Consider the following 26535-nt stretch of genomic DNA (forward strand, 5'->3'; position numbering starts at 1 on the left):
CCTTAAAATCAAAAAAGGTGGAGGTATAGCCATTCTCTATAAATCTAACCTCCAAATTTCACCCTTTAACGTACCTCAATTATTAGATACCAAATCTAAACGCTTATCTATCAAACTCCTAATTAATAACTCCAAGTCTGTCTATCTAATTTGCATGTATCTTCCCCCAGGTAATAATACCAATACTCTAGAAAACCTACTTAATAACCTCTCCACCCAACTACCCCAAGAGACAATTGTACTAGGTGACTTTAACATCAACTGCTCCACTTGCAGTTCTTCCAACCCTACCAACCACATAAACCTCTTCGGATTCTCACAGTTAATAACAACTCCTACTAGACTCCATAAACCTAGCAGTAAAGAAACTACTCTAGACTGGATCCTTATTAATAGCCACCATGAAACTTACACTCCAGGAACCCTTCCTGACCATATCAGTGACCATATGCTTAACTATATCATTAGACAAAAAATCCACATTCCAAATACTCACAATATCAAAACCTCCCACTTAAAAAAATTCTTCAATCCAGACAACTTCCTAAATGAATTACAAGCATGTGACTGGTCACTACTAACCCATCTTGAACTTGATGAGGCTGTCACCTACTTTAATCCTAACTTTCTTAAAATCCTTGACTACCATACACTGTATCGCTCCACTAGAATAAGAACCAAATCTGCACCATGGCTCACAAAACAAACCAGGCAAAAGATACTCCTTAAAAATAAAATCTGGGCTAAATGGAGAGCTACCAAATGTCCAACAGATCACCTCCTCTTTAAACAGCTAAGAAATGCCACCAAAAAGGATATTCTTAGAGACAAAAAAGACTGCTACATTCACCTGCAACAAACCAGTCATCAAACACCTCAAAAATTTTGGTCAGGAATAAACAAACTTCTTCAGCCAGGTCACCCTACTACTCCAGACCCAGCCGGTTTCAACGATAAAAACTCCAACCTAATCCCTGATGCCTTTAATTGCTACTTCACAGAAGCCTTTCAAACCCTAGTCAATTCCTTAACACCCTTCACTGCTTCCCCACTAAAGAACTCCATAACCTCATCTCTTACCTTTCAAATCCAACCTGTACCTACATCTCTCATCTGTAAGCTACTTCAAAAATTGAAACCTTGCACACCTTCTGCTGACCATCTCCCATCTGAATACCTCCAAATTGCTGCAAAAGCCATAGACTTCCCCCTCACTATCCTTATTTACAGAACTGTCTCAGAAGGCAAAATCCCTACTTTATGGAAAGTATCCCACATCATCCCTCTACATAAAGGTGGACCTTCTAAAGAGCTTTCTAACTTTCACCTTATTGCTTTACTCTCCCCATTAGCTAAGATAATGGAAAAATGTATTCACAAACAACTACTTAAACCACTTACTACAAAATAATCTACTAGCAAACTGCCAACATGGCTTTAGACCATTCCATAGCACATAGACTGCACTCTTATCCTTTACTGACTCTATAAACAAAACCCGGAACAACTCTTTTTCCTCTGCACAGTTTATTGACCTGTCAAAAGCCTTTGATATGGTCAGCCATAACTTACATCTAGAGAAACTAAAAGCCCATTCTCTTGATCCTCACGCTATACAATGGTTCAGGTCTTATCTGGAAAATAGACAGCAAGCAGTGCTTTGGCTTAATCTGTCTTCACTACTCCCAGTAAATATTGGAGTACCCCAAGGCTCCATCTTAGGTCCCCTACTCTTTTCCTTATTTTTCAACAATCTACACATGAATATACCTCAAGCCACCTGCATTCAATATGCAGACGACTCCACCTTAATCTGTACAGCCAAGAATATAGCCTCTCTCCACTCCCTCACCCAAACCGTTTTTCATAATGTTGAAAACTGGTTTATGCAACACTGCCTCCTCCTCCATCCCAAAAAAACTAAACTACTCATTTTTACTCCAACTCATAAATTACCTAGTCCATTCTTCTCTATAACCGCTAACAATGGCACCAACATAACCCCAGATACTACAACCCGCCTACTGGGTGTAACAATTGTTAATCGACTTAGCTTTGATGACCACATCAACTCCACCATAAAGTCTGTTAACAAAAAACTTGGTACCGTCTATAGAATTAAACCCTTCCTTACCCCTTCTGCAAGGAAAACTATTGCCCAGACCCACCTCATTTCCACCCTTTTCTATGCCTCTGTTATATATACCAACCTATCCAAAAATAACCTCTCTAAACTCTCTACCTGTTATAATAGCATAGCTAGATTTGTCACATGCTCTCCTTTTAAAACTCACCACTGCAGAAACCTCAAACAACTCGAATGGCTAGAATTGTAAAACCACATTCTCTGTCAACAACTACTCATCACTCAAAACATCCTATACCACCCCAATAACACCCCTATCCTCCCCAATCTAATTACACCATATAAAAATCTAGCTACACTTCGCTCGGCTAAAAAACTTCTAGTTTCCTCTTTTAAATCTAACAACAAAGCTGGTGATTCACTTTTCTCAAACACTGCAGGTAAAAACTGGAATCAGCTTCCCTCTGAATTATCAACCCTTGCTTCAACTTCCCTCTTTAAAAAAAATATCTTAAAGAGCATCTGAAAACTCATTGGCTTTGTCCATGTACTAACCCAGACTGATATCCTTTTCCCCTTCCTGCTCTTTTCCTCTAACCTATGCCTCCAAAACTAATTATTACTCTTTTCTTCACAACATGACCATCAAATATAACTTCTTTCTTTCTTAACTGAGTTGTGCTCATAGCTTCTAGTGTGTTTGATATATTGTTTAGTATAACTTTTACTAAAATTTTTATAATCTATAATATTTAGTGTTCTATTGAACAATGCTGTTTCTGTATTGTGTTTTTATTATGTCCTTGTATAATTTTATTTTGTCATTGTTTATGCTTGGAGCTTTTCTCCCCGGGCCTCTACTGTAAATGGACATATATCCAGCTAGACTAGCCCGATCAACAAATGTAAAAATAAAATAAATAAAAAATAAATATATGACAGTGACGGCCAAGTGATTTTTTTTCTAGGAAAAAAATTGGTGACCTGGTCGTTCGGGTTATATGTGTCGCTGAAACTGCATTCACTGTGATGCCGTTTCCGCGACATAATGTAGACCCCCCCATTAAGTACTGGTGAATGCTGCTATCTGAGTTCATCACTTTTGCATCTTTGAGCAAGTCCACCAACAGTGTACAATGCCGAGTTTCTTCAGTATTGGTGTTTCAGCAGCTGGAGATGGTAGAGCAATTCATCAAAAATGATCTCATAACAGAAAATAAAAATAAGTCAGTAAATTATTTTAATTTGATTTATTATAAACAAAGACCTGCTACTAAAGTAGTGTCTTATAATTTAATGAGTACTTACCTGAAAATGTGAGAGAGAGTGATTCTTCCCATTTTAATATAACAGAGAATATTTGATTTTCTTGGCAGTATTTTGTAATGCCCTATACCTCATACACACTGCTGTGTTTTCCTAATGGAAAATATCTACTAATATGTTATTACGCTGACAAGTAGGATAAAACAAGAATAACAGGGGAGATGTACGTTGGGGTCCAACACATGTATAGGCAAGTGATTTTGATGTACTTTACCCGTGACCCCATGTTTTTGGTGGTTTACTATCAAAATTGCGAACGGCACTACGTCGACTGTCATATACTCGAACATGGAAGGTCGTAATCGGTAATGTCGAAGACAAAATAATCAATCTAGGAATGGTTTTAACATGGGTCGCGGTAGGGGAGATGTTTGTAGTTCGGAATAATACTGAACACCTACCTCGACCCATGTTAAACCATTCCTAGATTGATTATTTTGTCTTCGACATTACTGATTACGACCTTCCATGTTCGAGTATATGACAGTCGACGTAGTGCCGTTCACAATTTTGATAGTAAACCGTTTTTGGTATAGACATTTTACAGAAGAATGTGGAAATCCAGGATAATTTTAAAAAGAGGTGTGAAGTCACAAAGCTTGATATCTTAAATAAAATAAAGAATGTAATATGTAATTTGTTATTTCAAGTATTTTATCTACTTATCCTTTTTTGACCAGACTAGTCCCTTCCGGCTAGTAATCTCCTTTCAGGAGGGGGAACCCCAAGGTTGGTATTTATATTACTAGGGAAAATTATTTATCCTTTATTTACCGGGTTAGTCCTTTTTAGGCTAGTGGTCTCTTTTCAAGGGGGGAGACCTAAGGTAGTATTTATACTAGTAGGAGAAGTTTGGCCAGGTTGTCAGGGAACTACTAGAGGAAATTTAGCCAGGGAATCCAAGAACTTGTCCTTCTCTTTTTTTGATAGGTGCCATGGGATCTTTTATATCCACCTGAGCTACCACCAACTCAAACATAGAGGACCATGATCTTTCATAACCACTTGAGCTAACACAAAATAGAGTAGGTGGGACCTAAATGTAACATTTTATCTGAAGGAAAATACGATCAAGTGTGCACCACCCCAACCCCTTATGCTGCACTGCATTGTCAGAAATGCATTTACCTGATGGGGAAATAGAACCCACATCCTTCTGCATCCCAGGTGAGTCTGCTGCCTATTGCCAATGACACAGTACTAAACCTTAGATAAAATAAATTGACAAAAGGAATGTATACTCTTTGGATATAATCCATTCTACAGGGAAAAGTACTAACCATTGAAGCATCTGTAGCTAAGCAAAGGTTTAGTGCAATTATCTTGAATGCAACAAAAGTAATAACCTGAGATGAAGTAAAATTGTCAAGGTTTAACAAAAGAAAGCATGATGTGAAGTTGTTCTATCTCGCCGTTTTGTTCTTACGCATGGGTCGGAGCCGATCCCTCGGCTCTGAATCGGCCTCCTTTGAAGCTCAGACTCTCAGAGAAGCTCGAGACCCAGTGAATATCCCATGATGCCCTGCTATGAATCCCCAGATCTAGTTTGCCGCTGCAATGGTTCAACAGCTCGTCGGAGTTAGCTCAGGCCAGTGACTTTAAATTTCTAATTATTATCTCATTTTTCTTAAAAAAAATTTTTTTTTTTTGTCTAAGTATCAGATATATAGTAGAGTGTTTAATAGTATAGTGTTAGGATTCTGGTTAGTTTAGTTTGCTAGAACGGTTAAATAGTTACTTTTTCTTCAGGCCTTTGGCCTGTCTTTGGGCGTGACAGGGCTCTGTCAGCCGTTTTCTGTGTGTTGTTTTCTTATATACACATATAGATATATATACATATATATATATATATATATATATATATATATATATATATATATATACACACACAGAGTGGTAGTTTATATATATATTCCTTAGCTAATAGTAGTAAATTTTATTGGACATTTAAAACTCTATATTTAGCGTGATTTAGTAGATTAAGATATATACATTTATACATATCTTTATCTATATCTAAGGTTTGTTGTTGCTATTGTTAAACCATGTCTGAAAAGCAAAAATCAGGGTTTAAACAGTGTGAGTGTGGTCAGAAGATGTCTGTTACAGACAAGCACTCCACCTGCGTTTACTGCTTAGGCTCGGTACACCTACAAGAGGTGTGCTCTGTCTGCCATTTCTTTAGCGCCAGGGTCCTCCTGGAAAGGAGCCGGAAATTGGTGGATAGAGGACTCCTAAAGCCTGAATTTCAGGCTTCTTTAGATAAGGCTGACACCTCTTCCAAGGCTTCGAAGGGGTCGAAGTCTTCCAAAGGATCCTCGGAGCCCAAGTCATTGGCTCAGAGTTCCTCTAGCATGGTCCGTGCATTGGCTCCACAGTCCTTGGAGCCATTTATCGAGTCCTTGCCTCGGGGTCCAGTTATGGAACTGATATTGGAGACCCCTCAGTCCTCCAATCCTTCAATCGGTTCCATCTTCGTCCCCTTCGACCCATCCCTCAACTCATTCTTCTAGGCTCTCCGATGTGGATCTGGACCGAGTGGTTAAGAGGCTCTTAGAGAACCCGGCCCTGGCCAAAATGCTATCTGCTTCGAGCCAATCGAGCGTTCAGAGCCGGGTCAGACAGAACTGATATTGGTAGAACCCTTAGAGCTGAGGTTTGATCCTCCTCCCTCGGCTCCATCGACCTTGATCTCCTCGGTTCCGACCGAGGAATCTCTGGGCCAACAGTCCCTCGCCGGCTCCGGAGTGGAGAGTCAAACCGATACTTTGGTTCAGACTCTTCCACTTGGGGCTTCGGCGCAGGTGGCCTCGGCTCCGTCCTCTGGGTTGGAGCTGAGGGTCTCGTTCCGAGGAGAGCTGCCGGTCTCTTCGGAGCCGACTGACTTCTCGGACCAGGATTCTGGTGCCTTCGATGCCATGAGGAAGGTCATGGCTGCCAAGACCACTACCTCCTCGGATCTGTCTTCCCCTAAGGGGCCTCGTTCTACCTCTTCCCAGCAGATCCCCACAAAGCGTCGAGATCCAGGGCCTCCGGTATCCCCATTGGGTGGCCCCTCCTCTCCAGGAACTTCACCAGACGCCCCCACTGATGAAGTCCCTAGGAAGATATTGTGCAAGAGGAGGCACTTGGTTTCCCCACAGGAATCTCTAACATCAGATACCGACTTGGAGGAATCAGAAGGGTCCCCACTGTTCCCCTCAAAAGATGTCTCCTTCGCAGACATATTGGAAATCTTAAGGCAGAGGGGTGATTGGCAGTCCCTTGCCCCTTCTAAGGACGAGTCTGTTCTCCTGAAGGCCTTCGGATCTCAACCATCCACCTCCTGGGTTACGCCGCCTTTCGATGAGCTGATGGAGCTGGTTGCTCGAAGGGCGTGGGAATCACCTGACTCAGTGGAACCGGTCCCACATAGGCCCAATAAATTTATTACTTCCCCCACCGACAAGGCCTTTCTTACAAAAGGAGTCCCAGTTGATGCCATGGTGGTGGCGGCAGCCACCAAGAAAGAGATGTCGGAAACCTCTTTGACTGTCCATCCTCCTAATAGAGATTCTAGGACGATGGACAGATATGGGAAACGCATATTTAGTTCTGCGGCATTTTCCATGAGGTTGCTCAACTACCTGACACATTTTACCCGCCTTCAGCGAGATCTCCTAAAAGAGCTGGGAGATACTCTTCAGGGTAATACAGCTGATGCAGTCTCGGAAAAGGTGACTGCACAACTCAACACCCTTAATTCAATAGTAAACTCATCCATGCGCCTCATTTCATATGCGGCCGATGGATTAAGTAGGGCAGCAGGCTCAGCGATAGCTCTTCGGAGGCAATCCTGGATGCGCCTTTGCTCCTTTGCAGAAGCCTTTAAATCTTCATTTGTCAGTACCCCATTCGACGGGTCTGCCTTGTTCGGACCCAAAGTTAAGGAGACACTTACTGGGTGTGAACAGGAATGGAAGACTCTGTCTGCTGTAGGGGTCCGTTTTTCCACTCCAACCAGACCGTACCCCAAAGGGCAATGAAGTGGAAAAATGTGGTTCCGAAAACCTCAAGGAGCTTTCCAGATCACACCTACCGATACCCCCTCTAGAGGCAGGGGAGGGGGCAGAAATGGAAGACACCGTCCAAACGGCAGAGGCAGTCCGCAGAACCAGGGTGACTGGGATCAGTTCTCTGGTAAGCCCTGTCAGCGTTCCTGAAAGGAAGCCCGGCTGTCCTACTCTGGAGGCAGTCGGGGATCACTTGGCTTTATACCCAGACACCTGGCTAAACATTACAATGGACTCTTGGGTACAAAGCGTCATTGCCAGAGGTTATTACATCCCCTTTATAAAAACCCCATCTTTATGTACAAGGATCCCAGATGTACCACCCAGTCTGAGAAAATTAGCAGCTGTAGAAATCCAAAAGCTGCTGGACAAAAGAATCATCCAGCCAGTCCCGGCGGACCAAATAGGATCCGGAACTTACTCAAGGTTCTTTTTAGTGCCAAAGAAAACAGGGGACTGGAGGCCCATACTAGACCTCAGCAAGCTCAACACCCTCATCAAGAAGGAAAAGTTCCAGATGGTCATGCTGCAGTCGATTCTCCCGTTGGCAACGGGCGATTGGATGTGCTCTATAGATCTCAAGGATGCTTACTACCACATCAAAATGGACAGATCATCCAGAGATCACCTGCGTTTCCGGCTGGGGGCCAGTCATTATCAATTCAGAGCCCTGCCCTTTGGTCTCACCACAGCCCCCAGGGTGTTCACCAAATGTATGGCAGTGGTCACGGCTTACCTGAGATGGTTGGGATTCCGGGTGTTTCCATATCTGGACGACTGGCTCCTCACCGCCACGTCCAGGCATTAACTAATCCTAGCAAGAGACTACACCATACACCTTTGCTCCCAATCTGCGCTATCGCCCTCGCAGCATATTACATTTATAGGGGCAGAACTAGACACAGTCAACACAAGAATCTGGTTGCCCCAATCAAGAATCGCAACACTAAAAGATCAATAACCAGACAAGGAGATGAACAAGGCGTGAACACTCGTTACCAAAAACCACACAAAAGTTCACTCTGGAAGTCCAAATAAGGGTGTGAGTCCAAAAATTGACAAATGGTGATAATCCAAACAGTTCTGTTGAACTATACAAAGTGTAACCACAGAATACGTTAAGAACTTTTAATTTAATAATTATAAAATATAATAATTATTTGGACTTCCAGAGAGAACACTAAAAGATCAATTATCCAGGCTCTTAGCCTGGAACAAAGCTCCAGTGTCCCAAATACTACAGCTTTTAGGCACAATGGCAGCTACTTTGATAGCAGTCCCGTTAGGCCGCATGCACATGCGAATTCTCCAGTGGTTATTTTTCTTGCAGTGGTCGTACCAGCAACTACCCATGTCACACGAGATCCGATTAACCAATCTTTGCAAGAAAGATCTCAGCTGACGGTTGCACAGCGACCGAGTAATAATAGGACGTCCCTTCGTTCTTCCCCAACCCACAGCCACAGTGACCACGGATGCTTCCCTGATAGGGTGGGGTGGGGGGGCTATTTCAGGGAAAGACTGTCCAAGGCACTTGGTCAAACATGGAAACGCACCTGCATATAAATGTCCTAGAGCTGAGAGCTGTGTTCTTAGCGTTGCAACACTTTCACGACTGTCTTCCTCCAGGCACAATTGCTATCTGGACGGACAACATGTCGGTTGTCTGGTACATCAACAAACAAGGGGGAACCAGAGCATACCCTTTATGCCGGGAGGCTCTAAGGATTTGGCAATGGGCTGTATCCACCGGACGTTTTCTGACAGCAACACACATCCTGGGGCCATCCAACATGATAGCGGACAAACTAAGCAGAGCCATGCTGTTGCCTCACGAGTGGTCTCTCAATCAACAAGTAGCGGAAAACATTTTCCGCAGATGGGGCCAGCCTTGCTGCGACCTATTTGCGTCTCCGATGAATGCCAAATGCAGCAGCTACTTTGCCCTTTATCCCCCTGGGGAAAGAACCGAGGGATGCGCTCGTACACGATTGGCCCCCGGGTCTCCCATATGCTTTTCCGCCAATACCTCTAATTCCCAAATTCATGCAGAAAGCCAAAAGTCTGGGAAGGACTGTGATTTTAATAGCCCCGTCTTGGCCTCGGCAGATTTGGTTTCCCTTCCTGCGGAAATATCAACTGGAAGAACCATGGATCCTGGACCCAGTGCCGGATCTTCTGACATTCGTCGGGAGTTCTCCATCCTTCCCTCCCGTCCCTGAAACTGACAGCTTGGCTGCTCCGATTCCCACACTAGCCAGGTCACTTGAGCTGTCTTCTGCGGTCCAGCATATTATAGTTTCATCTCATAAGCTTTCTTCCAGGAAACTATATAGCAGCAAATGGAAACTATTTGTTTACTGGGCTTCTCAACATGACACGGACCCTTATGTAGCACCGGTCCATGTAATTTTAGACTTCTTGTCATTGTTCCATGATTGCGCGGCTGCTGCCACCATTAGAGTTCAATTGGCTGCTATCTCAAACTTCCGTGTAGGCCTCAACGGCTCTAACATCATGTCTCATAGGCTTTGTAAAACATTTTTAAAAGGGACCCATCATCTCAGGCCATCTATTAGGCATCCTGTCTACCTCTGGAATTTGAATCTGGTTTTATCCCAACTGATGCTTGCCCCCTTTGAACCTGCTTCATCTTGTCATTTAAAGTTTTTGTCTTGGAAAACCTTATTCCTGGTAGCTGTTACGTCTGCACACAGGGTCTCTGAACTTCAAGCCTTGTCCTTCAAACCCCCATATTTGATTTTTCATCCTGATAGGGTGTCCCTCAGGACAAATCCTACCTTTCTTCCCAAGATCTCTTCGGAAAGTAATTTGAATCAGTCCATTGAGCTCCCAACCTTCTTCAAACACCATACCAACAAACTGGAATATATGTTACACAAACTTGATGTACATAGACAGCTGATAGAACAAAGGATTTCAGACAATCGGATCAACTCTTCGTGTCTTATGCAGAAAATAAAAAAGGTGTCTCAGTATCAAAAATCACATTATCCAAGTGGCTCTCTGATTGCATCAGATTCATTTATGCTTCTACTAATCAGCCATTAGAAACCAATGTCAAAACCCATTCTACACGAGCTGTTTCTACATCATTGGCTCATGCAGCTCGTTTACCTTTAAATACCTTCTGTGCAGCTGCCACGTGGTCAAAACCTCACACATTTATCACTCATTACAAAGTGTATAAGACCTCCAGGGATAGGGCTACATTTGGTTCCACTGTGCTCAGGAATGTTCTCCCGTGAGCCACCCAGGATGAGGGTGCTTGGGACGCTACCCATGTGTAAGAACAAAACGGCGAGATAGAACAACTTCACATAAAGAAGTTATGTCCTTACCATAACGTTCCATGTGAGTTGTTCATCTCGCCTTTTTGTTCTTACATTCCCGCCCGCCTTCCCCCTCCAGTCGAGTGAGATGGTTGCCTTGGTAGATTGGTCCAGCTGTCAGTCTGTTTAGACATTCCAGCTCTGCTTGTCTCCCCCTACTCTCTTATAGTTTTCTAAGTAGGTAGACTTTATAGTGTTATTCTGTCCATAGGTTGTCTTGGTTGCAGCATACTAGATCTGGGGATTCATAGCAGGGCATTATGGGATATTAACTGGGTCTCGAGCTTCTCTGAGAGTCTGAGCTTCAAAAGCGGCTGATTCGGAGCCAAGGGATCTGCTGCGACCCATGTGTAAGAACAAAAAGGCTAGATGAACAACTCACATGGAACGTTATGGTAAGGACATAACTTCTTTTTTATGTTGGGTAAACTGTTGCCATAAAATTCTAGGCATAGCATCTTATCACAGAAATGTAGCAAAAAGACTGGATATGACATTAACCCAGGACACATTCAATGAATAAAGACATTACATAGCAGAAAGATTGGTACGGGAAGTATGCACATCTTAACATGGTTGAAACTTAATAAAGAAATATTTATACAATTTATTAGTTATGTTTATAAATATTCAAACCATTTACAGCTGTTTCAGTTTAGTACTGGTGTATGTTGCCACCAAAAATTATATTGATAGAGTTTGGGAATCGGGTCTGAAGACACAGAAATGTGGGATGAGAAATGGTACACTGTCACAAAACAGCAAGAGATTCTCTGGGTCAGCTTACAGCTGGGGTGCCTTTTGTACGGAATCTCCATGTTCTTCCTCATAATTTCCTCACCTGAGAGAGGATCAAAAGTTATTTAAGCCACCTTGGACAGAACGGAAGCCTAAGGAGTTGTCATCCGCCTGTACTAGTGCCATCCACCCCTTAGCAAGTCACACTGGACTGAAATGCCCGCACTGCTGCCAAAGTCTGTTTATACCTGCCTTCACATATCGCTTCAGCTCTCCGCTTTAACTGTAAAAAAAAAGTGTTTTGCAAACAGCTGCAATGTAGCATGCAGCTGCTAAAGTGCAGAACAAAGGATGAACTGTCCATCATGGGTTCATAGGTAGGTACTAGGCTATCGGCCCTAGGGTCTATACAAGCCTAGTCAAAAAGGTACCCTGTCTTTCGCCACCCAAGGAAATTATTTTCCTGTGCCCCTGTCAAGCACAGCCACAGAGGTGATCCTCAGGGTGAGTTTCCTATTTCCCATCCAGTCATCAAGACTTTTCTTGAAGAGTGCTAATGAGGAGCTTTGTTTGATATAGCTAGGTAGTTTGTTCCAGAGTATGGGAAGTCTCTGGGACAGGAATCTATCCCTCCAGCATGTTCTGTTTTTTTTTTTTTTTTTGTGGTGACAAGGTTTAGGTCCCTAGAAATGTGTAGCTTGGAGGTATTGGCATTTCTTTGTGGAGCATGTCCAACAGCTCTGGGTTTGACATAGCTTTGTATGTTAGACAGATCGCCTCTGAGTAGATGATATGCGACGGAGTAAAGCTGGAGGATTTTGAGACTGTCTGCGTAGGGCATCTGTTTGAGGCCGGTAATCCTCTTTGTATTTCTGTGGTCTTTCCAGTTGTAGATGTCTTGTGAGGTACATACCAAAAGGGACGCTGTACTCTATAATGGGTCTGAGTGATGAGTACAGAGGAACAATGACTTCATTTTTCCTTCATGAGAAACCTTTTTTGATGTGTGCCATGTAGAAGGATTTTCTGACTACTGTGGCGATGTGACTATCAAAGGAGCGACTACTGTCCAACTGTGTCCCAAGGTCTCATCACATTTTCGGTGTTAAGTAGACTACCACCTATGTGGTAGCTCATGGGTACAGAGTTTTTACCAAAGGGGATAGCAGTGCACTTTTTGGCATTGAGCTTGAGGCCATGGGTTTGACACCAGGCATCTGTCTTGATGAGGCCCTTTTGTAGGATGTCCACATCGTTAGAAGTTTCAGTTATGGCTCCTAGTTTGCAGTCATCTGCGAACTTCGTTAGCCAAAGACTTTGTTAGCGTGTACTTCAGAAAAGTAGATGCCAAACAGGAGAGGACCCAGGACTGAACCCTGTGGCACTCCACTTGTCACTGGTCTGAAGACGGATTTGGAGTCTGCTACTTTTACAGTGTGGGTTCTGTCATTGAGCCAGTTGGCAACCCATCTTGTGACATAGGGATTTATACCAAGTTTACTGAGTTTATCTATAATTCCCGAATGTGGGATGGTGTCATAAGCCTTGGTGAGATCTAGATAGGCTGTGTGAACCACCTTACCCACGTCTACAGCTTTGGTGACTGCTTCAAAGAAGTCTGTCAGGTTTCGAAGACATGATCTGCCTTTTACAAACCCGAACTGGGTGGGGTCCAGAGTTTGGCGATTACCAATGTCTTTGTTTATAAGTTCCATGATACATTCCATGGCCTTGCAGACCAGGCTCATTAAGCTAATGGGGCGGTAATTCCCAGGGTCCGTGGTGGCTCCCCCCTGTGTGGAGTGGGATAATCGTCGTTGTATGCCATTCAGTGGGCACAAAGCCAGACGTGAGGCTATGATTGAACATGGTGCTTAGGTGGGGTGCCAGTGCATTCTGTAGTTCATGTAGAACGCAGCCTGGGATGTTGTCCTGTCCCATGGATGCCGTGTTCTTGGCTTTGGAGAGTGTAGTTTTTACCTGTGCAGCAGTGATTACTGGAACTTTGTATTCTTCCAGTGTAGAGATGGGCCCTTTAGTTGGTGAGAGGGGGGTAAAGTTAGCACTGAACCTATCTGCCAGGATGTTGGCAGTATCAGTTGGTTCTGCTAGTGCCATTGTGCTGTAACTCAGAGCAGATCTGAGTGTTGCCATTGAGATTCTTGACATAGCTATAGAATGCTTTGTAGTTGTCTTTAGAATCCGTGGCAATTTTGTTTTCGTAACTAGCTTTGGAGGATTTTATGAGGGATCTCAGCTTCTTACTGAGGCTGACTAGGGTGTTCCTCCAATCATGGGATTTTACTCTTTTTTTCAACAGTTTCTTTTTTCTGTTGTAGTGTTTGTTTGACAGGGGACCACCAGATTGAGTTCCTTTTTTTGGAGGATAGCAGCTTGGTTCTGTTAGGGATAGCATGATCCATGCACTCATATAAGTTCTTTTAAAGTGCATTTGTGCAGGATTCAGCAGTCGTACCTCTGTTGTCCATCTGCATGGGTGTCGTGAAGTTTGCCACTTCTGCCTTAAGAAGCGTGAAGTTGGCTTTGGAGAAGTTGTTTTCCCTAATAGGAGGGCGGGGGAGGGATGTGGATGTCTAGGCTGTTTAGCTTGTGGTCAGATCTGACCAAAGAGGAATTGACCTCTGGTGTAGAACACTGGTCGCCCATGTTGGTAATGACCAGGTCTAGGATATTGCTGCCCCTGGTGGGGGTGTGGATAAGTTGATCCAAGGCGTTGGAATTTATGAATTCCAGAAAACGTTGAGCAAAAGAGTTGGTACATGTAGTTTTCCCAGTTAATGGTGGGGTAGTTGAAATCTCCCATTATTAGGGTATTGTCTTGTACCCTAATATTTTCCAGTCCATCAAGAAATGGAGTGGAATCCTGGGGGGGGGGGAGCGATCTGTAGCAAGTTACAGTTTGGATTGCGGTCTTGCCCAGAGTTAGTTGTACTTGGATAATCTGTGCTGCATTATGCTGAGCAACTAGCCTTGAGGTGTGGATATCCTTAATGAATATGGACACGCCTCCGCCTTTAGTGTTTAAGTCCAAGATAGATGGCCAAAAGATGTGGTATGAATTATAGAAACAACAAACAAATAGTCTGAAAAGACTAAGAAAATTAAAAAAACAACATGGATTCCACACCGATAGATTTAATATTAAAACCATTCTTAGCGCCTCGGCCACAACAGCCTTCAATGAGTACAAAAATGTAATGAAAATACACTCCTTTTTATACATTAAACAATCAATCAATCAGACTCAATACTCCATCTAATTTAATTCATAGTCCTGAAATTAAAGTGAACAGCACTAAATAATCATTTAATTTAAATACATCAAATACATGAAGTACAACCACTAAAAAATATATATTAAAGTAAATGCCTCCAATTAACTTCTTTATTAAGACCCATAGGTGATAGTGTATTGAACTTCAATATAAAAACAGTTTCCTTATAAAGTAAAATGTTCTTCAATAATTTATCATCCGCTTTCTTAACAAAAACTTGTTCCAAGATAGTAGCCTGTAATAAATTAGCATTGCAGCTATGTGTCTCCCTAAAATGCAATGCTACCGGACTTTCTAACACTCCCCTTTTAATGTCCCGAACATGTTCCTGCAACCTAATTCTAAATTTTCTTTTTGTTTCTCCAATATAGAAAAGGTTGCAGGGGCACCTAAGACAGTAAATTACACCCGATGTATGGCATGAAAAACAATTCTGTGGTCTAAACATTATACCATGTTTTCTCGAGAAATATTACTTAATATAAGAACATATACTACAAGAGTATAGTTCCATAAATGGACAATGAATGACCTTATATTTGGTATGAATTATAGGCTGGTAATGCAGGGGTGCTCTCTGGAGCCCTGAACTAGGTCTCTGTCACTGCACAGATCTCTATGTTCTCCATTTTAAGGAGTGCCTTGAGTGAATGCATTTTGAGGTTTAGACTTCTAGCCTTAAGTAGCATTACCCTCAGATTTTGCTTGCTTGTACCTGTTACGGTGGAGAATTTGTCATTTGAACCTTGCCTAAAAAAGGCACTGTAGGGGTGGCAATAGCCTTAGCTGGTATTTAGAATCCCAAAGGCGACAGGTGCAGGCCATCTCTGGCAAAGCAGCGTGGCCTGTTGATCATGTCATCCCAGGCAGATACTGGATCCCCTTAGAATGACACCAGAAGCTTAGCCAATTTGTTGGTCAATCATTTTGTTCTTGTACTGTGGTATCATTCTGGGTGATGACAGATGCTACTCAGGGTTAGGGTCATACCTGCCTGGGCTACAAGATCAGAGAGCTCCTCCAGGTCTCTCTTCATGTAGTCCAGGGAGGTACGTCTCAGGTCATTCACACCAACATGCACAATGAGAGAGCCATATTTGTACTTCTTGCGGAGTGACCTGACTGCGTGCGTTATGTGGCGGATCCTGGCACCCAGCAGACAGCTGATAGTAAACTTCTCCTTGTTTAGCCTGGTGAGTGGAACATCAGTGTGCCTGACTATATCGAGTCACCTATGACTAGAGTGTTTGGTACATTGTTATGCCTTATGGGCTGTGGTTGAGTGGCACACTGAGTTTGTGAGCTATATGTCATTTAGGTTGTATTGGGGGGTGGAGGTTGTTTGCATTTCTGCTTTGGAGGTATCTATTGCTTGAACAGATTTTTATTGAGAGCTTCCGTGAATGTAGGTGTGTGTTTTGTGTTGCTATGTGTGTTTTGGTGGTGTACGTTTTGAGGGACTATGTGATGAGTGAGGTGTGGTGCAAGTGTTTACCTTCTCCTTTTGACTGTCTAGTCCAGTCTTGGGTGAAGAGAGCTTTGCTTCCAGTTTGGCTATGCAAGTGCATCTCTCACAGGTTGTAGTGTTGGGTGGTTGGAGGAGAGGGTTGTCTGTGTACATGAGGCAATTGCTGCATTGCCCCAAGATGCCCAGATTCATCAGGTAGACAGGTGAAAACACCGGGAGCTGACTCTTAGACATGTTTGGATGGGTGCTTATTTATTAAGTACTAAAAACTATTTTCCTCTAGACAAGTGAGGAAAGTTGAGTGCTGTAGTAATTTGTAGCTTATTTAGTGCTTACAAATGAGTTCTGAACAAGTGCTGAGCTCAAAAAAACAGATTTGAGTGCTAAAACTAAAAAACTGGCTAGTTCTAAGGGAAAATTTGAAGATCAGACTTTATGGCGCCAGGAAAGTGGTGTTTTATTTATTTATTTTTTTTTTTCTATAACAGTAGCAAATGAGCAAACTGATTTAAACAAATTAACCAATAAAAAGCTAAAAACTGAGCCCTGTTCCAGCAGTCTTTGATCAGACAAGTTCTAACTGCACACTCCTGCCATTAGGGTGCAGGGGAACCTTCTTCAAAAAAAAGATGGTCTGGATTAGTGCTCATGTTATACAAACAAAGCTAGATTCAGCAGGTCTGCATTTAGTCTATGCTACAGCAAACAAGGCGTACCAATTTCAGAAAGAAAACGTTCAGATAAGCAGGCACAATAAGCCTTTAACAAGAAACTCCCAGCTCAGAAGGGCAGAATCTACCCTCTCCTCCCACAAGAGTGCAGAGCACACCTTCGTAATGTAAAATAATTGGCCCAAAGCCCAAGTACTTAAACCAGAACTAATACAATTTTAGAATAACAGACACAAAGCCTTCAGTCAGCAACTCCCAATTTAGAAGGATGTAAGCTACCTGTTTTGCCACAACAGTGCAGACCACAAACCTTCTTAATGTAAAACAACTGGTCTGAAGCCCAAGTGCTTCAACCAAATGCTTAGAATAACCATTACAATTTAATCAGGCTACTGGAGTCTGCTTGACCTCCCTGCGGTTGGGTAGCATTCGAAAGACATGCGTGCGTAAATGGGCATGCCTTCGTTGAAGGTTGGTTGTCGAGCTGGCACCTCGGCGTTTCATAAAAATCTACTGCCAATCATTAGCAGACCGGAGTTCCACTGTGGCGACCCCTTACCAGGAAAAAGCCAAAAGACAAACAACAACTAACAAGCAGTAATAAATGCAGCAGAATAAATGCAATAAAGTAGGAAGAAACACAAATACAGTAAAAGCAGATGAATAAAGTACAATTTTTTTTATATAACAATAGAAAACGAGCAAACTGATTTAAACAAATCACCCAATTAACCAGTAAAAAAGCTCAAAACTGAGCCCTGTTCCAGCAGTCTTCAATCAGACAAGTTCATAGGTTCATAGGTTTATACTAGGCTAACTGCCCTAGGGCATTTATAAGCCTAGCCCAAAGTTATGTGGCTTACGCCGCCCCTTATGTTAGAAATACTGTGCCCATTAGTTTGTTGTGCTTCTGTCCAGTAGTGACACAGAGATGATTCCCGGGGTAAACTTACGATCTCCCATCCACCGGTCAAGATTTCTCTTGAACAGAGCCAGCGAGGTGCTCTGCCTCACATGGACCGGGATTTTATTCCACAGCATGGGGAGTCTCTGGGTGATAAATCTATCCCTCCAGCACATCCTATGTATATCCGTGCTAAGGTTTAAGTCTCTTGCTCTAGTGGTTTTGGTGGATTTGGATTTTTTGAGGTGGAGCATGTCCATTAATTCCGGGTTGGTCATGGCCTTGTATGTCAGGCACAGGTCACCTCTAAGCAGACAGTATGCAACTGAATAGAGTTGGAGTTTCTTCAGTCTGGCAGCATATGACAGGTTTTGGAGTCCCTTTATCCTTTTGGTGAGGAACCTTTGGGGTCTCTCCAATTGCTGCAGGTGTCGGGTGAGATACATCCCGAATGGGGCATTGTACTCTATCATTGGTCTGATAAGTGAAGAGTACAGGGGAACAATGACCTCACTTGATCTGGATGTGAATCCCTTCATGATCAGGTGGGCAACGTAGAAGGTCTTTCGAACCACTTTAGCAACGTGAGCGTCAAACGAGAAGCCACTGTCAACCTGGGTCCCCAGGTCCCTGATAACCTCTTCTGCGCTTAGTGGGTTGCCACCTATATGGTAGCTTGGGGTTACCTTGTTTTTCCCGAAGGGTATGACTATACACTTTTTTGCGTTTAACTTCAGGCCATGGCTCTGGCACCAGCTATCAGTTTCCGTGAGACCCCTCTGAAGGATGTCTGTGTCCGATGTACTATCCACTATGGCACCCAGTTTGCAGTCATCCGCAAACTTTGTCAGCCATAGTCCTCCTATGTTTGCCTGTACTTCTGAGAAGTAGATGCCGAACAATAGGAGGCCAAGGACTGAGCCCTGTGGGACTCCACTTGTAACCGGCTTGGAGTCTGACATGGCTCCAGCAACTCTAACCCTGTGGGTTCTGTCAGCCAGTTTGCAACCCATCTTGTGACATATGGGTTTACATTTAAGCTGGTAAGTTTCTCTATAATACCCGAGTGGGGTATTGTGTCGAAAGCTTTTGCAAGGTCAAGGTAGGCTGTATGGACTGCCTTTCCCTCATCAATGGCCTTGGTGACTGTTTCGAAGAAGTCGACCAAGTTCAAAAGACAAGATCTGCCCTTGACAAAGCCAAACTGGGTTGGGTCCAAGGTCTGCAAGTCCCCTATGTCCTTGTTTATGAGTTCCATTATGATCCTCTCCATAGCTTTGCAGACCAGGCTTGTTAAGCTTATGGGGCGGTAATTACCAGGGTCTGTAGAGGCACCGCCTTTGTGGAGTGGGACCACAGTTGCCGTGACGCCACTCCTTGGGCACATATCCTGTGGTGAGGCTAAGATTAAACAGCTGCCTTATGTGCGGGTTTAGTTCTTCATTGAGTTCATGTAGCACACAGCCGGGGACCCCATCCGGTCCCATTGATGCTGTGTTTTTAGCTTTAGAGAGAGCAGCTTTCACCTGCGTATTTGAGATGTCTGGGAGGCTACTCTCAGTTGGGATAGTTATCTCTCCTTTTGGGGGGGAGAGGGGTGAAGTTTGCGCTGAACCTGTCTGCCAGTATGTTGGCAATGTCTGTGGGTTCAGTGATTTTTGTATCATTTTGGACTAATTCTGAGCATATCTGGGAGTTTCCACCCAGGTTTCTGACATAGCTGAAGAAGGCCTTATGATTGTCTTTTGAATCTATGGCAATTTTTCTCTCAAAGTTGGCCTTGGATGATTTTATGAGGGATCGTAGTTTCTTGCTAGTGCTGATCAAAGATGCCTTCCCTTTTGGGATTTTGCTCTATCATGTAATAGCTTTCTCCTCTTATTGTAAAGTTTGTTTATGGCTGGGGTCCACCAGACTGGACGTTTGCCCTTGGTGGAAAGAGTCTTGGTTTTATTTGGGATTGCCTGATCCATGCAGTCCTGAAGGTGTTCATAGAAGGCATTTGTAAGGGCTTCCGCAGCTTGGGTTGTGGTTTCCATTGGCTCGGGGGCCTTGAAGGATACCACACCTGTCTTGAGTAGTGTGAAGTTTGCTTTAGAGAAGTTCTTCACTGTGGTCTTTTTTGTTTGGGGTGGGGGCGGGATGTGGATTTCTAGTGAGATTAGTTTATGATCTGATCTCACCAATGAGGGATATACTTAGCATTTTGTCCCCATATTTGTGATGATGAAATCTAGTATATTTTCTCCTCTTGTGGGGACGGTGACTAGTTGTTCCATTGCATTTGAATTTATGAACTCCAGGAACCTTTGGGCTAGAAAGTTTGGGCTTGAGTAATGTTCCCAGTCTATATTCGGGTAGTTGAAGTTGCCCAATATGATGGTGTTTGGTGATACATTTATACCCTCCAGTGTCTTCAGGAAGGCTGTGTGGGTTTCCTGAGTTTGAGAGGGTGGCCTGTAGCATGCTACAAATTGTAGAGCAGTTTTGCCTATGGTTAATTGCACCTGGATGGTTTCCGATGCTTCGTGCGTAGCCACCAACCTGGAGGTGTGAGTATCCTTGATGAATATGGATACACCCCCTCCTTTTGTGGTGTGGTCCGGGTTTTGGGGCCGGAACGCATGATATGAGATGAAACCTGATAGTGCCGGGGTGCTCTCAGGAGCCTTGAACCAGGTTTCAGTCACAGCACAGACATCGATGTTCTCCATACTGAGAAGGGCCTCGAGTGCGTGCGTGCATTTTGAGATTTAGACTTCTGGCATTGAGCAGCATTACCCTTAGTTTCTTCACGTTTTTGTTTTCTAGGGTGGTAGGTTTAGAATTTGAGCCTTGCCTAAAAAAGGCACTATGGGGGTGGCAAGAGCCTTAGCCAATATCCGGAATCCCAGGGGTGACAGGTGCAAGCCATCCCTTGCGAAGCAGCGTGGCTTGTCGAGCATGTCATCCCAGGCAGACAGGCACTGGATCCCCTTTGAATGACACCAGAAATTAAGCCAATTGTTAAAGCTGATCATCTTGTCACTATATTGTGGCATCATTCTTGGTGAAGGAAGGATACTGCTCAGGGTCAGGGTCATACCTGCCTGGGCTACATAATCAGAGAGCTCCTCTATGTCTCTTTTCATGTAGTCCAGGGAGGTACGTCTCAGGTCGTTCACACCAGCATGGACAATGACTGTGTCATACTTGTACTTGCCGTGGAGTGACCTGAGTGCTTGTGTTATGTGGCGGATTCTAGCGCCCGATAGGCAGCTAACCGTGACCTTCTCCTTGTTGAACACGCCTGCCACTAGGGTGCAGGGAAACTTTCTCCAAAAAAGATGGCCTGGATTAGTGCTCAAGTTATACAAACAAAGCTAGATTCAACATGATTTACTGTTACAATATTTAATGTATGGGGCACTGGTGATCGGGAACATTGCAGTCTCTACTGCATTGCACAGAGTTGGTTAATCTCGACATGCCACAGAAAGTCATTTACCGAACCGCACAGACAGAAACTTACTCAGTTCTGCTGAAATCAGAATGTTTAGTTATGCCTGATAGCACTAGTCAGCCCAGGGCATAAGTATTCCTTTATTACAGAAAGGTAAAATTACTCAAAGGAATACAGCAAACTTGCCTGCACTTAGCGCTTCAGCTCTACCATTTCAATTAATAGAAACAAACAGCTACAATGTTGCAAACAGCTGCAAAAAGACCACAAACAGATCTGGAGCTCGTAAGTTTAAGCAAAAATGATGTACAGTAAGGAAAAATGGCATTCGGCACTATTTCTATTTCTATAGTACTGCTTGCAGGTAGTTAGACCGAGAGATCGGCACAAAAGTGATTTGAACTGACCAACACAGTTATTCAATCAGACAAAATCCTTTGTCTGATAAAATCATAGCAACCAAGTGAATGTTGTTAGTTTTCCCAAGGGAAGGAAAATAATCCTAGATGATGTAGGTAGGGTCATATTTAAAGAGCTGTTGGGAGGGAAGTGGTATGCATGCTGATGTCACACTGATGGTGGTACTACCTAGCCAGACTGAGAGCGGAACGCTCCTGAAGTTAAAATAATGAAATTGTAAAAAAAAAAAACGAGTGGGAAAAGTGCAGAGAGAGAGAGAGACTCACTTTATTCCACTTGCAATATAGATTGGTAAAAAAAAAATGAAGGTGTTCTGGAAGGTGCATCTTTAACACTCTCCCTTTAAAGTTGAAGTAGACAGTTGAGCTGCCATATCATTATGCTGTGTTTATCAGGAAGAGAAATCTAAGATATGTATGTAAAAGACAAATGCATCAAAGCCCAAGGACAAAGAACTAGCAGAAGGATCATAACCAATCCCACTGCTCAAAAATGGGGACTTTGAGGACTGCGGGTATGGCAGACAAAGTGTGTAAGCCATGTTCTTCCGAGCTACTAACAAGACAGCTGTAAGAAACACTTTTCTCGAATGTTAATGAACATTCTGGTATATTGATAAAACTGGGAGAATCAGGGTTTTTTATGCACAAAGTGAGAGGGGTGTGGAAAACAGGGGTAGCAATGTGGATCAGAAGGGGTTCCCAATTCAGACTGAAGAGGAGAGGGCTGACCCCCTTGGAAGATATCTCTTAAGGGGAGAACTGCTAGTGAGACAACCTAAGCAAATATAAATTTACCATTTGGAACTAAAATAAAAAAGGGAGATTGAAGTTAAGGTCTCCTCCTAGTGGGAGGTGACTGGAACTTTGTGTGCAGTAAGTTTGACTTATCAGGGGGATAAGTAGGGAGTACTTAACTAGGGAAGCAAAATACTTTGCTAAATTCTGCAAAATATTTGGGCTGGAGGAGGCATGAGAGAGTAAACCAAGTCCAAAAGTTACACTTATTCTCCCTTGCATACCAGACATGGTCCACATTGAATAGATTTTATCTCGCGCAGGAGCGTATTATATTGATGAGGGGTTCCTGGGTTCATCCTATAACAATCTCTGACCACTCACTGGTTTTAGCAGATGCATCACCAGAGTTGGGAAGGCCGGAACACTTCTGGTGATTCTTTGTGCATTGTCTGTACAAAACTTCAGTTTTGAAATATGGAAATGGCCAAGAGGACACCCAAGGCGTATGTTAGACAACAGCACAGGGTTATAAGAGGAATGAGATACACTAGGTTACAATTTGGAGAAGGAGGTTCATCTTAAAGAAACAAGCGAATGGGACAAGAGTAGAGGAAGATATCAGAAAGGATTAGAAACTGTCCAACTGCAGAAAAAGAGAATGAATATTACAGATGGGGGGTAGTTTAAAGATGGTGAAGGAGGAGCTGGAGGAATATTTACTGTCTCTGTATGAATATAAAAAGATTGCAGTGAAATTAACATGTTACTTGGTCCGATATATACCGAAGAGGACCAAAGGGAGGGTGCTAAATAAAAGATGCAGTTTTGTAGATACTATATAGTTCCCTCAAATTACTAATGAAGATGGGGAGAAGAACTCAATAGGCCCATCACAGAAGAGGAGGTGACTCTAGCCATGTCTAAACAAGCAGGTGGGAAGATCCCAGTAACAGATAGAATCCCAGTGGAAATATGGAGGGAAGGATGAGGCAGCTCTTGTCAAGAATGTCTGACCATGTTTTCCAGGGAGGTAACATTCCAAGATTTTGGAAGGAGGCAGTCGTATCTTTGATACCAAAGGAGGGGAAGGCTCCAGCAGATCTGGGAGCATATTGTCCCATCTCTGTAATGAATCCATGACTATAAATTTATGAATATCCTTACTAAATGACTTGCTGAGGTACTAAAGAAAGTAATTCATGTGGATTAAAGTGACTTTATGGAGGAAAGGCAAACATTTCACATTATTAGAACCGTCATGATTCAATGGCAGGCAGAGATGACTACTCTCGATAGTAGTGTTGGATGCTGAAAAGACTTTTGATAGGGCGTATTGGGCATATTAAGTTTTGTGAAGATTTGGACCGCCACAGTTATGGATCCGGCTGGTAGAGAATATTTATTTGGGAACAAAAGCGAATGTGACGTTAGCTAGATACTTATCTGACGAGTTTCTAATTACTTGGGGGACCAGGCAGGGATGGCCCATCTCCACTATTATTTGCTATGTATCTGGAACCCCTGGCAATATGTATTAGAGAATCTGACCTCAGGGGGCTACAACTGGTATGGCTAACAGGAAAAAATAGCTCAAATTGCTGTTGTACCTGATTAGTCTTAAGGGAGCATACCAATACTTTTCTCCTCCTTGCTTAGTTTTGGGGGGGATCTCTGGTTATAAAGTCAACATTACATAAACTAAAGCAATTGTGTTGTCATATTCACACACGTTTAAGTTAGCCCAGAATTACTGTTTTTATGAGGTTAATGAAAGAATGAAATATATAGGAGTTTGGATAAGTAGAACAGTGGAAAGAAGCAGTGGAACTGGAATTGTGGAAACAGTAAAAAAAAAATCGGAATTAATTGTGATATAAGGTGATGGCCTGCATCCTTCCAAATTATGTCCAATGCTATCAAGATGTTTAGTGTACCCCTGGTGGTAAAAGTCAGGTAGGTCTGCCCTGTCAATCCAGAAAGAGATGTGGGATAGACTAGGTAAGATAATTAAGCCATTTCCATGGGTTGGGGAAAAAGTGACATAAGCTAAACAAGGAGGGGGATTGAGTGTTCCAGATCTAAAAATACTTAAGATATGCAAATAAGATGGATATAGCTGATGGTGTACCAGGAATATGGAGTTAAGTTGAAGCAGATGGTGTTAGAACAGGGAAATTATTTAGGAGGTGGCATTAGTGAAGGTATGTGGGAGTTGCTTACTCAGGAGAATGAGGAAAGGTGTATTGAAACGTGAAACTTGGATAATGGGAGCACTTAAAGATTTAGGGAATAAAAAGAGATGCGTAGTCTGGATTAAGTACATGTCCCCAATAGGAATACCAATATCTAGGAGAGAGGCAAGGGAATGCCACAGAGTTGAAAAGGGTTGGAGAGCGATACAGAGAAAGAAATATATGGGCATGGGACCTAATTTTTCCATCAGGAGGAAATTATAAGATGGATTAGGGCACAGAACTAAATCTGATACCAGAGAAGTACTGTTTAGCTTTTTTAGGAGTCCGATTGGAAAATTTACCTTGCTCCCCCAAAATGCCTTTCAGAGTGGGGTAAGCTAATAATAAGGACATACAGGGCTAGTAAAAGGAAACCATTATCTAGGGCCTACCAAGGGTTATTGTCAGGGGCGGGAAGGAAACGTATATTGGCAAAGAAATAGAATGAGACTATAAGTAAGCAATACACTGTGGACCAGTGGCAGTTGATTTCTCTGACTCCAGAGGTAGCTATAAAAGCGAGGAAGTTATGAAAAAGTTATGAACAACCATCCTGTGTTTACTACCTGCTATACTTTTAATTGTATGTCTAAATCTCTATGCTTATGTAAATATCTTATGCAGTAGTATGTTATCTGCTATATTTTTATAAGTGAATTTGTAAACCACAATGCTCATGTAAATGTCTTATGTATAGTATGTTAGCAATTGTTCCAGAGCTTTTCTCTCCGGGAAACCTTATATTCGTAAGGGAGATGATGTAACAACTAAACTCTTGGAACTGGAAACTAGGATGATAATTAAATATAAAACTTTAAAACCATTTGGTCTGAATCAAGAGCTGGGGACATAATTGATCATTATTATATTATGGTGAAATTTCTATATACATTATTATTTATATATTCCATAATAAATATAAGGATGTCTATTAATAACATTAAGTAAGTATGTATTTTGTTAATTCTATTTATTGTGAATGAAATATTGAACTGTTGAATTCATTGCTTATACTAATTTTGTATAATTATGTATATAAACTACATAACATATGTTTCCATGTTAATTTTTGTTAGAATAGTTATTTAACATACTGTTTTTATTTAACTTTTTATGTATATAAAGCCATTCTGATATAGAGCTTAGGATGCTATGTAAGATAAATGTCCAAATTGTATTCTATATTTAAGTAGAGATCACTTTAAATTTTGATGTTTAAATATACTAATTGATAATTAATCAATTAGTGGTTGATATAAATAGAGCTTAATTTCAAAGCTGTAATGTGATCCTTTGAAGGCGAAAGGCCGAGGTACCAGATCGAAAATAAAGAACTTGGTGGAATTGGACTGTGTGGTTTGTAGCTGAATAGCGGTTTGGGAATCTGCTTGTTTGTTGTTTGTCTTTTCTCTCCGGGCCTCTGCTGAAAATGGACAGCTCTGTCTAGTTGGACCTCCCCGATAAACAAATGTAAAATAAATAAATAAAAATAAATATTTACATGGAACTGTTTGTATAAGTACTTCTATACCCCACAGCAACTCCACAAGATGTTTCCAGGTAGCTCGAACATTTGTCAGAGGTGCAATGATGACGTTAGGTATGTGAGGTCATATTTTGGGGGTGTGCTGAGTTGAAGTAGTTCAAAACACGATTGAACTGGGTGGTGGAGGGTTAATGTCTCACAACAAAACAGTTCCTCTGAAAATAACTTTTCTTATTTAATTAGGACCCAGAGATAAGGATCAATGAGCACCTGAAAGCCTTGATTTCTCCCCTTATGATATTAGGGAAGAAGACAGTCA

This window comes from Protopterus annectens, chromosome 4.part0 (genome assembly GCF_019279795.1).
Source record: "Protopterus annectens isolate FY-2018-M chromosome 4.part0, PAN1.0, whole genome shotgun sequence".
NCBI lineage: Eukaryota > Metazoa > Chordata > Ceratodontiformes > Protopteridae > Protopterus > Protopterus annectens.